Source organism: Leptonychotes weddellii, chromosome 6 (genome assembly GCF_054177405.1).
Source record: "Leptonychotes weddellii isolate Sample4059 chromosome 6, ASM5417740v2, whole genome shotgun sequence".
Taxonomy (NCBI): Eukaryota; Metazoa; Chordata; class Mammalia; order Carnivora; family Phocidae; genus Leptonychotes; species Leptonychotes weddellii.
Window position 1 is genome coordinate 48137534 of NC_138374.1, and position 12010 is coordinate 48149543.

General features: G+C 39.7%; 1 protein-coding gene across 1 annotated transcript in view; it reads left to right on the plus strand.

The window, feature by feature from the left end:
• The first annotated feature begins 5796 nt into the window (after nucleotides 1-5796).
• Nucleotides 5797-12010, plus strand: part of P4HA1 (prolyl 4-hydroxylase subunit alpha 1) — an 86594-nt gene continuing 80380 nt past the window's right edge. The window contains exon 1 of the mRNA XM_081822943.1: nucleotides 5797-5951. The gene's annotated coding sequence lies outside the window, so the exon portion shown is untranslated. The remainder of the gene's footprint in view (nucleotides 5952-12010) is intronic.

The window sequence follows — 12010 nt, forward strand, 5'->3', positions numbered from 1 at the left end:
TGAAGCACCTTCATTCAACGTGTATTTAATGAATACCAAATGTACCTGGGACTGTTAATAGGCACCAGATACAGCAGGGGAAAAAAACATGAAAATTTCTGTCTTCGTGCAACTTACATTCTAAAGGAAAAACAAACAAATATACACTGTGTCTGGTTATAAGTGCTGAGGAGAAAAATAAAGCAAGGTAAGAGGAGGGAGGATTTTGCTATTTTATATAGGGTGGCTAGCCTCATTGTAAAGGTGATATTTGAGCAAAGACAGTGGAAGAGTTAAGGAAGGAAACCAAGTGGAAATCTATGCGAAGAGATTTGTAGACAGGAGAAAACCAGCAGATGCGAAGGTCCTGGGGAGGAAGCATAACTGGCAGGTCTGAGGAAAGCCTAGGACAAAGCATGATGGTCAGAGATGAGGTCAAAGAGTAGCCAAGTATCAGATCACATAGGACTTCACAAATCTTACAATTCTTAGAGAGCCATTGTAATCCTTTTGGTTTTTAGTCTGAGAGGGATGGGATGTTACAGAAGAATTTGAGCAAGAGAATGAGATGATTTGACTTACATTGTAAAGGAATTACTATGTGTGTGGAGGTTAGACTTCAGGGATACCGGTGGGAACAGAGGTTTGGGGTTTTTGGTTTTTTTTTTGAGTGATGAAAATGTAAAATTGATTGTGGTGATAGCTGCACAGTTCTGTGAGCCCAAGAACTGCAGATCATTCAGTAGAATTGCACACTTTAAGTGGGTAAGTTATATGTTATTTGAATTATAGCTCAATAAAGCTGTTAAAAATATTCAATCAAATCACAGTACATGGTTAGTAAATACAGCAAATATGGTATAAATAAATATAATCCTCATAATGTTTTTAGGTCATGATAAGGTAAAAATTATCTTTCCTCAGACGTGCTTAAGTTTAAATCAACGGCAATGTTTAACCATGTTATAAATTAATACTGTTTTAAGAGTAAAAATTGAGCCTCAAGTGGTTGAATCCCAGTCCAGCTTTTGGTGGTGAAAGTAACAATGTATTTATTTATTTTTTTTAAAGATTTATTTTTTAAAAAGATTTTTTTGTTTATTTGTCAGAAAGAGAGAGAGAGAGCACACAAGCAGGGGAAGCAGCAGAGGCAGAGGGAGAAGCAGGCTCCCGGCTGAGCAAGGAGCCCAACATGGGACTCAATCCCAGGATTCTGGGATCATGACCTAAGCTGAAGGCAGACGCTCAATCAACTGAGCCACCCAGGCGTCCCAAAAGATTTATTTATTTGAGAGAGAGAGCGTGCACGCTCACACATGTGCGGGGAGAGGGGCAAAAGGAGAGGGAGAGAGAAAAGCTCAAGCAGACTCGGGGCTGAGTGTGGAACCCCACGCAGGGCTCAATCCCATGCCCCCAAGATCATGACCTGAGTTAAAGCCGAGTCGGATGCTTAACCAACTGGCCACCCAGGCACCCCAAAAGTAACAGTGTATTTAAAGATATGTGTTTATTAATTCATTGAACAGATATTTATTTATTTATTTATTTTTGAAGATTTTATTTATTTGTGAGAGAGAAAGAGAGAGAGACAGCATGAGCACAAGCAGGGGGAGAGGCAGGCAGAGGGAGAAGCAGGAGCCCAATACAGGGCTCCATTCCAGGACCCTGGGTCATGACCTGAGCTGAAGGCAGATGCTTAATTGAGCCACCCGGGCGCCCCTGAACAGATACTTATTGAACATCTGTCATATGCAAGGCATCATGCTAGAATTGAGGTTACAGTGGTGAATAACACACTGCCTCTGCCATCAAAAATTAATTATGCATGTATATGTGCGTTATGGTGTGTGTGTGTGTGTGTGAGAGAGAGAGAGAGAGAGAGTTAACATGCAAGCATGTGAGACAACAGCTCATTTACTCAGTCTTTGGCCACTTATGGGAGTGGACATAGGATGTAGGGTGTACCGGAGCAAACTTGGAGAGAAATTACAACTTCATTCTGCTGGCAGGTTTATGGTTGGATAGTGTCCCATTACATGTGGGACAAGAAAAAGATCTAAGCAAATGGGTGGGAAGGGGTTTACGTGAGGGTCCCTTAAATAATAAGCCACTTTCAAAGAGCCCTATCTGCATAGCCAGTGGTGCCATAAGCACTGGGAGGTCCTTACGCTACTCTTCAGGAGCAAAGTACAATAGGTTTCCTTCTCCTCTACCTTCCCAAATATGGAATGATGCTTAACACATAGCAGTCAATGGAACCAAGACCATATGCAGCTGGAAGACAAGCTAAAACAGAACAATTATGGTATACCAAGTTAAAAATTAATTTGAATACATGATTTTGTTAGCATAATGCAGTCACTAGACTGACTGGGTTTCAATTTCCTGTTAATTGAACTCTTACTCTCTTTGCTTTTGCTCCCCAACGCCCTTTTTTAAATGACTGTGAACCATTTCACTAGCAGTCTCGTAGTCACTAGCAGTTCCATCAGAAAATTGGCAGAAGTTAATAAAAAATTACCAGTTTCATTATCAGTTGAAAGATCTGGCAAAGGCTTTCTTTCTTTTCTTTTTTTTTTTAAAGATTTTATTTATTTATTTGACAGAGAGAACGAGAGAGCACAAACGGGGAACAGTAGAGGGAGAGGGAGAAGCAGGCTCCCTGCTAAGCAGGGAGCCCGATGCGGGGCTCCATCCAAGGACCCTGGGATCATGACCTGAGCCAAAGGCAGACACTTCACCATCTGAGCCACCCAGGAGCCCCTGGCAAAGGCTTTCAATAATGAGTTATGACTATAGTTAAATAACTTTCACTTCTCTAGTGTCTTGTATAGTTTCACCTTTACCCCAATATCTAAAGAGGTTCTGAGTATTAGAAAAAGTGTATATTGTGTGTCATTATATTCCCAAAGCAAATGTAATTTTTCTGTTACTTAATCTGGTGATTATTTTACTTCTTTAAGCCTCAGTTGGAGATATCACTAAATCTCTAATATTTTATAACATAAGTATTATTCAGATATATGATCATTATGTTTTTGATGTTGGATGAAAAGGATTTAGAGATTTCCCCCTGATTTACATTTTCCATACTCTCTTTATTCCTACATTACAATGGAAGCTTGGGAGATAGCTGTTATCAGTTATCAGTTATGCTTCATAACAAACAAGCACAAAATCACAGATGCTTGCAAATGTTTATTACCCACACACCTGGAGTGGTTGGCTAGGTGATTCTGCTGATCTTGGTTAAGCTCATTTATATGCCTAGGGGTAGTACACCGTTAGATAATCTAAAATGGTCTTGGCTAGGACAGTGGGGGTGCTCCATGTGTCTCTCATTTGCTAGCAAGCTAGCATGGGCACATTCTTTTGATGATGATGGCAGATGGTAAAAGCACACGTGGAAATATGCAAGTCCCCACAAGAGATGACTCTCACTTTGATACCAACTATAAATTTCAAGGCTTCCCAAAACCATTCTCAGTTTTGATAGGACTCATAGAACTTACTGAAAGCTATTACACTCATGATTATGGCTTATTAGAGGGAAAGGATACAGATTAAAATCAGCCAAGGAGAGAAGCACGTAAGGTAGAATCTGGAGAAGTACCAAAAATGGAGCTCCCATTGTTCTCTCCCCACACACTTGGGATGCATTACTTTTCCAGCATCAATGAGTGACAATACATACAGGATGTTGCTGACCAGGGAAATTCACTTGAGCATTGGAGTCCAGAGTTCCTACTGGGGCTCCATCATCCAAAGCTCCAATTGTAAATCACATTGTTGGGCTTTCTGGTGTGGACAATCCCTATTCTAAGGCCATTGGGTATGGCCAATCCCCACCCTAACTCACATTGTTAGATTATTCAGTGGGCTCCAAGACCCCCAGGCAAACAAAGATACTCCTATCAGGCGTGAGATTACCTCCCAAAAACCAGGGGGAAAAGCCAAACCTCATTTTGGGCCAGGTAAATTTTTTAAAGACATAAGCGTGAATACAGGAAGTAGGGAAGAATTAGGACTATTAGTGCAACCAATCTAACACAGTAGCTCTATTAAAAGTATTCCTTAAATTGGTATAGGATATCAAACAGTGTTCTTTAACTTTAGGATTGACTTAAGAACTAACATTAACCATAGACTAATTACAGATGCTATAAATAAGCATCCTTCTCTTTACCCCTTGTACACATTAAGATTAGAAATAATCACTCCGGGTGCCTGGGTGGCTCAGTCATTAGGCGCCTGCCTTCAGCTCAGGTCATGGTCCCAGGGTCCTGGGATCGAGCCCCACATCAGGCTCCCCGCTCGGCTGGAAGCCTGCTTCTCCATCTCCCACTCCCTCTGCTTGTGTTCCCTCTCTCGCTGTGTCTCTCTCTGTCAAATAAATAAAATCTTAAAAAAAAAAAAAGAACTAATCACTCCGTTTCATAATTTTTGTGAAAGTCATTGAAACAGATCTAAAACTTACCAACTTCGGCTCTATGATTAAAAAACAACAAAACAGGGGCACCTGGGTGGCTCAGTCGTTAAGGGTCTGCCTTCGGCTCAGGTCATGATCCCAGGGTCCTGGAATCGAGCCCCACGTTGGGCTCCCTGCTTGGCGGGAAGCCTGCTTCTCCTTCTCCCACTCCCCCTGCTTGTGTTCCCTCTCTCACTGTCTCTCTCTCTCTCTCTCTCTCTGTAAAATAAATAAATAAAATCTTTTAAAAAACAACAACAAAGCAAAACCTCACACATTCTATACTATACAGCATCCAATGATGATTACTGCTATTAATGTAGTACTTCATGCTTTTCCAAGAATTTTCAAAACAACTATTTCAATCAATTCTCATGTTTTTGTGTAGTTGATGGGGGCAAATATTATTATGGTCATTTGGTGGATGAAGCATAAAAGTTAAAACAACTCACTTAGGGCACCCTTCTATACTGTTAACGATGGACTAGAACCTGGGCTCACTGATTCTTTTTTTTTTTTTAATGATTTTATTTATTTATTCATGAGAGACAGAGAGAGAGAGAGGCAGAGGGAGAAGCAGGCTCCCAAGGAGCAGAGAGCCTGATGAGGGACTTGATCCCAGGACCCTGGGATCATGACCTGAGCCAAAGGCAGACACTTAACCATTTGAGCCACTCAGGCGCCCCCTGGGCTCACTGATTCTACCAGTGCTCCTTCTAGGTCAGAGTTTTTCTGCCTACCAAATCCTGTGATTCTGTGACAGAATGAATTCCAGGTCCTAAACTCTGAATCTTGCTTCACCAAATAAAGTTGAGATTTCTGGCATTCTCGCCTGGTTTGAGCTCTTGAGAAGCTCATTTGGGTGGAAGAATGCATGGACTAGCCAAGCTCTGCAAATCTTTCAGACAGCTAAGTCAGATGCTGTTTGTTTATAACCAAAGCATTCTTCTGAAATGTAACTTAATTGTTTTCAATAAAAATATGTTTTTTAAAATTTGTAAACATGTCTTATGCTTGACAGAATAGCTGTTGGACATTCCCCTGCAAGCACCTGCAATTCCCCTGCTATAGCACCTAAAAATATGTAATACTTAGGACTCAAGTTATTTATATTCAAAGAATGATACATTACTAAGGAAAGATACCAGAAAATGAGAAAGGAGTAACTGGAGTCTGATACAGCTGTCATGCTATTCATAAATTGTTCACAACCAAAATAAATAAATAAATGTGTCTTATTTACCAATGTATTTCCAATGCTAGATATAATGCCTGGAATATTTTTTTGAGAGGTTTATTATTTTATTTTATTTTTTAAGGATTTTATTTGACAGAGAGAGAAAGCACAAGCAGGGGGAGCAGCAGAGGGAGAGGGAGAAGCATGCTTCCCGCTGAACAGGGAGACTGATGCGGGGCTCTATCCCAGGACCCCGGGATCACAACCCGAGCCAAAGGCAGACGCCCAACGACTGAGCCACCCAGGCGCCCCAATACCTGGAATATTGTAAGTGCTCAATAAATATTTATTGAATGAATGAATAAGTGAATAACTAAAATAGGCTTCCTTATTACAACAAATTGATCTAAATAGAGCAGTAGTCTCCTGACATGATTGTTTTCCCTTCGGAAAACAAGTACACCTCCTTTGGGAATTAGAAATTTGGTTCAAAACAAGAAAACATCTGAGAGCTGAATTGGAGCCTTCTGTAAAACAACTCTTAATACCAGTGCTAGGGTTCTACATCAGTTAAGATGTGTTTTGTTACTTGCAAATGAGATTTGAGAAAAGTCAAATTTAATTTGCTTAAACAATAAGTGAATTTATTCACTTGCATAGCTAAAACATCCAACTGTAGTTTGGGCCTCAGATACCATTTGATTAAGGTTTTACTCAGTCTCTCTTAGCTCTGACCTATTTCATGTATTGGCTTGTCCTCAAGTTGGCTTTCATCATGGTAGACAAAGGGCTGCCAGAAGATCTTAGGGCTATTTACCTTTTTGTTACTATCCAGAGAGTATGTCTACCCTTAGCCATTAAACAAAAGTATTGGTCTTCACTCTATTTGGATCAATTTAGGCTACAATCCCCACTTTCTGAACCCCTAACCAAACAATTCCTGGGGTCAAAGGAACATCATGAATTGTTTGCGACCTGGGTTAGGTGACCATCCCTAATAGCTGTGACAAGACAGATTGTCCCTTACTGATGTGAATCAGGCTTATCAGGATGAGGGGCCTCCCCTGATTTGGGAGTAGATAAATTTCTTGGATATGCAGTTTGATTTTATTATTTTTGGAATGTACTTTCTCATTATCTCTGCAGATATTTCTAAAGGCCCATTTCCTTTCTCTTCCCGTTCTGGAATTCCAACCACACATATGTAGGATTTTTGATACTGTCTCACAGCTGATTTTATTGTTCTATTTGTTTTTCACTTTTTTTCTCTTTGGTTACTGGCATCCCCTACTTTTCAAAAGTTTGCCTAACACCACTTTGCTTTTATGAAAGAGCTACATCAGTACCTGTGGAAGCCAACTCAGCCTTCTATCTATGGTTTGTCTTGGACAAGAGTTTCCTGCTCCTCCCTCAGCAATAGTGGATCTCAGCTTGTTATCAGTGTAGGATCCCCCAGGGCCTGAGAGAATTTCCTGCCTCCCCCTGAAAAGATATAGGTCTTTCCTTCTACACTTCCCCTATCCACAAGGGAGCTTTGTCTGTGCCCTGGGGGCCAACGTGTTTGCTACCCCTTATCCGGTGGCTTATGGCTTTTGCTTCATAGGATAGAAGAGTCTGGACGAAAAAGGGTCTGGGAGGTTTTATGCCCAATTCCTAGCAGCTGCCAATTACCTCCTTTATGTCTGCAACATTTGGGGTTCTCTATGATCTCCTGCCCTGCCCCTAATCATTCATCTGATTACCACTGAGCTTGTGGGAAAAACTTGGCAAGTGCAATCTCCCTTTGTGTCTGAGGCTCCAAACCGATATACTAGCCTACACATGACCTTTAGCAATTTGTTAAACTTTTTGTTGAGTTATTTCTTACTTTGCCAAAGGTCTAAACTGTGTGGCCCATTTCTCCTTAGAGCTCAAGTTACTTGGTTGCCTTGCAACCTCAGCTGTCTGGTGTACTCAAGAAAATGTATGCTTTTGCAGATTATCTGGCTTTTTTTTGTCATTGTGGGAGCAAAATTCTTTGCACTTTTTTTTTTTTTTACATTCCCAAGCAGAAGTAGAAGTCACACCTACACTGAATTGCTATGCTGTTTGGAAAGTCTTAATAAGGTTGGCAAAGTGGGGGGATGAATTCTAGGTAGGCAGCACACAGTGTCCATTTTAGGTACAAATATAATCAATAAATACAATTCTGGTAATAAGTTTTGTGATGGAAAAGTTTGACTTTGTTTAGGCAGTACATAGGTTAAGATAGACTAGGTAATGCTGAAGTTATAAATAACTGTAAGTTTTAGTGAGTTAACATGATAGAAGTTTGTTTTGCACTCAAGCTACATACCCAATGGAGATTGTCAAGGTAGTGCAGAGTTTGAGGCTTTGTTCCTTGTAGGAACTCAAGAGATCTGGACTGATTAAAGCTTCATCTTGATATGGGCTTCCATGGTAACTGCAGTACTCAAAAGGGACTGTGATGAACACATTTTGAATTTCAAACATGTCACTTTCAATGGCCAAAGCAAATTTGTTGGCCACAACTAACTTTAAAGAAGGTGGCAAAGAGGGGCACCAGGGTGGCTCAAATGGTTGAGCATCTGCCTTTGGCTCAGGTCATGATCTCCAGGTCCTGGGATCGAGCCCCGGCTCAGAGGGGAGTCTGCTTCTCCCTCCCCCTCTGCCTCTCCCCTTGCTTGTGCGTGCACGCTCTCTCTCTCTCAAATGAATAAATTTTAGAAATCTTAAAAAAAAAAAAAAGGAAAGTGGAGAAGAGCAGAACTTTCTGTCTGGGAAAAGTCCTAGAAATATTTGGTGAACAGTACTAATGAATACCACGGGGAGGTAGTCTTGCCTTGCCAACCAGCAGTAGAAAGACATGTGCAGTTAATATGCGGCTGACTCAAGTTTAGCAGAATTAAATCTAAAGAAACCATGATTAATTTTAAAGTAGAACCACAAGTAGATAGAAGTTTAGTTTCTATATATGGTTTCATTGTGATATGGAAATCTGCTTAGTATTGACAAACTATTAATTGGCAGAATAAGTTTGAAACCAGTGATGACCCCTGTCATTTCAAATCTAATAAGATTCAAAATCAAGCTCTTCAACTGGTCTGCAAATTTAGCTCACTTTCCCAACTTCTTTATTTTGGTTGTTGATACCATTATTCTGGCCAGCTTTCCAAACTAGAGACCATGGCTCTTTTTTGGTGTAACTAATATGTTCTGCTTTACCAGCTTGAGGGTACAATTTGAGGTCATATGCCTTTTGCTATTAAAATTAAAGGTTTTAATGCTTCTGTCCTGCTTATTGAGAGGACTTTCTTCCTCTCTAGAGTCCTCTTCCTCAGATAATTCCCATGATTTCAAGAATGCTTTTCTTGTGTAAGGGGTCAGTCCTAATTACTATATTCACTTTTAGGACAGAACATTAGGAACTTTACTCAGACCCTTGGGAAATGTCATTGTCTTCAGATATTGTTTCAGTCATAGTCATATAAGTGATGAGTATATTAGTTTCTTATTGCTTCTATGATAAGTTATCACCAACTTGATGGCTTAAACAATACAAATTTATTATCTTACAGTTCTGTAAGTCAGAAGTTTGCCATGGGTCTCACTGGGTTAAAATCAGAAGTATCAGCAGGGCTATGTCCCTTTCTGAATTGTTCTAGGGAAGAATCCATTTCCTTGCCTTTTCCAGTTTCTAGAGGCCTCCCACATTTCCTGGCTCCTAGTCCCCTCTCTCCATCTTCAAATCAGCCATGTAGCAAATATCTCACTTTGCTTCCATCCTCACAGCTGGGAAAAGTTTTCAGCTGTAAAGAATCATTTAATTAAATTGGGCCCACCTGGATAATCCAGACTAATCTCTCCATCTAAAGGTCCTTAATTATATCTGTAAAGTTCTTTTGCCAGATAAAGTAACATATTCACAGGTGCAAGGGAGTAGGATGTGGACATCTTTGAGGGGCCATTATTTTGCCTGCTACAGTAAGCATCCCTATTGAGGCCACATGACATGGATGGTCTGGCTACCCCATTGCAGCCACTTTCCTCAGTCTGCAGTGATAGGATGTTAGTAACTGGAATGGTTTCCAGTTTCAGCTGCATTCATCTCTTGACTTTTGTGTTCCTACTCATGACTAAACAGAAAGTCCCTATCGCTCCTGGTCCCAAGGCTGATCCCCATGCCCAGTGACATGGAAAACTCATATTCTTACATTGCATTTTCTTTCTTTCTTTCTTTTTTTTTTTAAAGATTTTATTTATTTATTTGACAGAGAGAGACACAGCGAGAGAGGGAACATAAGCAGGGGGAGTGGGAGAGGGGAAGCAGGCTTCCCGCCGAGCAGGGATCCTGATGTGGGACTTGATCTCAGGACACTGGGATCATGACCTGAGCCGAAGGCAGATGCTTAACGACTGAGCCACGGTGCCCTTACATTGCATTTTCTTTTGTGACAGGTAAACAACATGATATTGCCTCATTATTTAAAATATTTCAGTGCCTTCCCATTGTACTTGTTACAGTACCAAATAGGCCCTACCTAATCTAGCCTCTGTATACTGATCATCCTGGTTTCTCCCTTGCTTATGGAACTACAAATACACTAAGTTTCTTTTAGCTTCTCAAATGCATCAAGCTTTTTCCTGTCACATGCTCCTCACACATGCTATTCTCTCTCTTTAGGATGCTCTTGTTAACACACTCCATTTGGCCAACTCAGGTCTCAGTTTATATGTCACTTCTTCAGCGACACTTTCCCTGTGTTATCTATCTAAATTATGTCCCTACTGTTATTCTTTTCCATAGCACCTTATTTTCTTTTATTATAATTAATATTTATTTATTTATTTAGTGTATTTTCAGTTTCCTTCAAAGGACTCCAAGTTATATAACAGCAGGAATCATATATCACTCTATCCAATAAGCTTATAAACTCTTTAAGAGACTGTCTAATTGAAGTTTGATCTTCCACAGCCTAGCAGGCAGTGTCTTGGACACCGTTGGTAGGTGTTCCATAAATATTTATTCAATAAATCTTGGACTACTAATCTAGACTCCACTTTCTTTCTCTTCTAATTTACATAGCATAATATTCTAAAACATTGCTTCCATCATCTTAATCCCCTGCTGAAAAACTTATCCACTATTACTTATTTTATCCAATTCAACTTTATTATTTCTCCTCCCAAGTAAAGTGTGTAGTATTTTATAATCCTCACAATTCAGTACTTATTTACTCTCTCAAATGATTTCTAATTGTTTCATATGTGTGAATGCAATTTGATTAAAACTACCTTCAAGAAGTCTACATGTTCTATTTTGGCTTCCCCTTTTCTTGGAAGTAACCATCATTCAAAATGTGAAATAAAAAGCTGATTTATTATTTTCTATGTGTAGAAGTACTATACTTGTTTGGTCCAGTCTCTCTGCTGATCTTATATGGTATTTTGTGAAAGGTGGAGTTCAGGGATTGACTGACTTTCAAAGATGGGAGTGGGTTGGGTTGACATCAGCTATGAAATCATAATTATTGTGGTGGAGAGACTGTTTACAATTGGCTGATTTTCAGAGATGTGTTCACAAGAGTAAGGCTGTTGCTGTTTGGCTAACTTTAAAAAGTGGGAAGCTGTCACTGACAGGCTGGTTTTTTAGAGGCTTGTTCACAAGGCTGAGTTACCACTATTGATCTATTAATTGAGTTTAAAATTACTTCTGTTCATTAGTTGTTACCATAGCTATATAATAATCTTTTCCTAAAAATATGGGACTTTTAATATTTTGTTCAAGAAATATTTATTTTAATTGATGAGCCCATTCAACTTTTTCAGATGCAAGAAGAGATTGGAGATTTATAGTACAGCTAGAGCAGTTCTGTTCTAATGTTTGGTCTTTCAAAGGGGGAGTTGTATCATTCTTTTTTTGCTCTCCAAGGTACCTCTCATTTTCATTCTAACCAAGCCGGTATGATCAGGTTGAGTAGTCATATGTAAAATTGATATGAAATGTCCTTTTTGGGCAACCAAATGATATTGTAAGGGACAGGTTAGACATTTCTTTCAGCTTCACAACTCATTACTGATAATGTCATGTTAATTTTTAGGATTGCCGTTATATTTGGAAGAATCTCAAATAAGATTACGTGTGACTTTTTTGAGTTCAGGGCATATCAAGTTTCTTTAAACTGATAATACTCTAACTTTTATTGTGGATATCCTTATTCAATTCTAACAGAAAAGAACTTCCTTTTATTAGCTAAGCATTGACAAGCATTAAATCTTTCATTAAAATTTTACACATTTGGGGGCACCTGGCTGGCTCAGTTGGTAGAGCATGTGACTCTTGATCCCTGGGGTTGTGAGTTCAAGAGCTCCACGTTGAGGGTAGA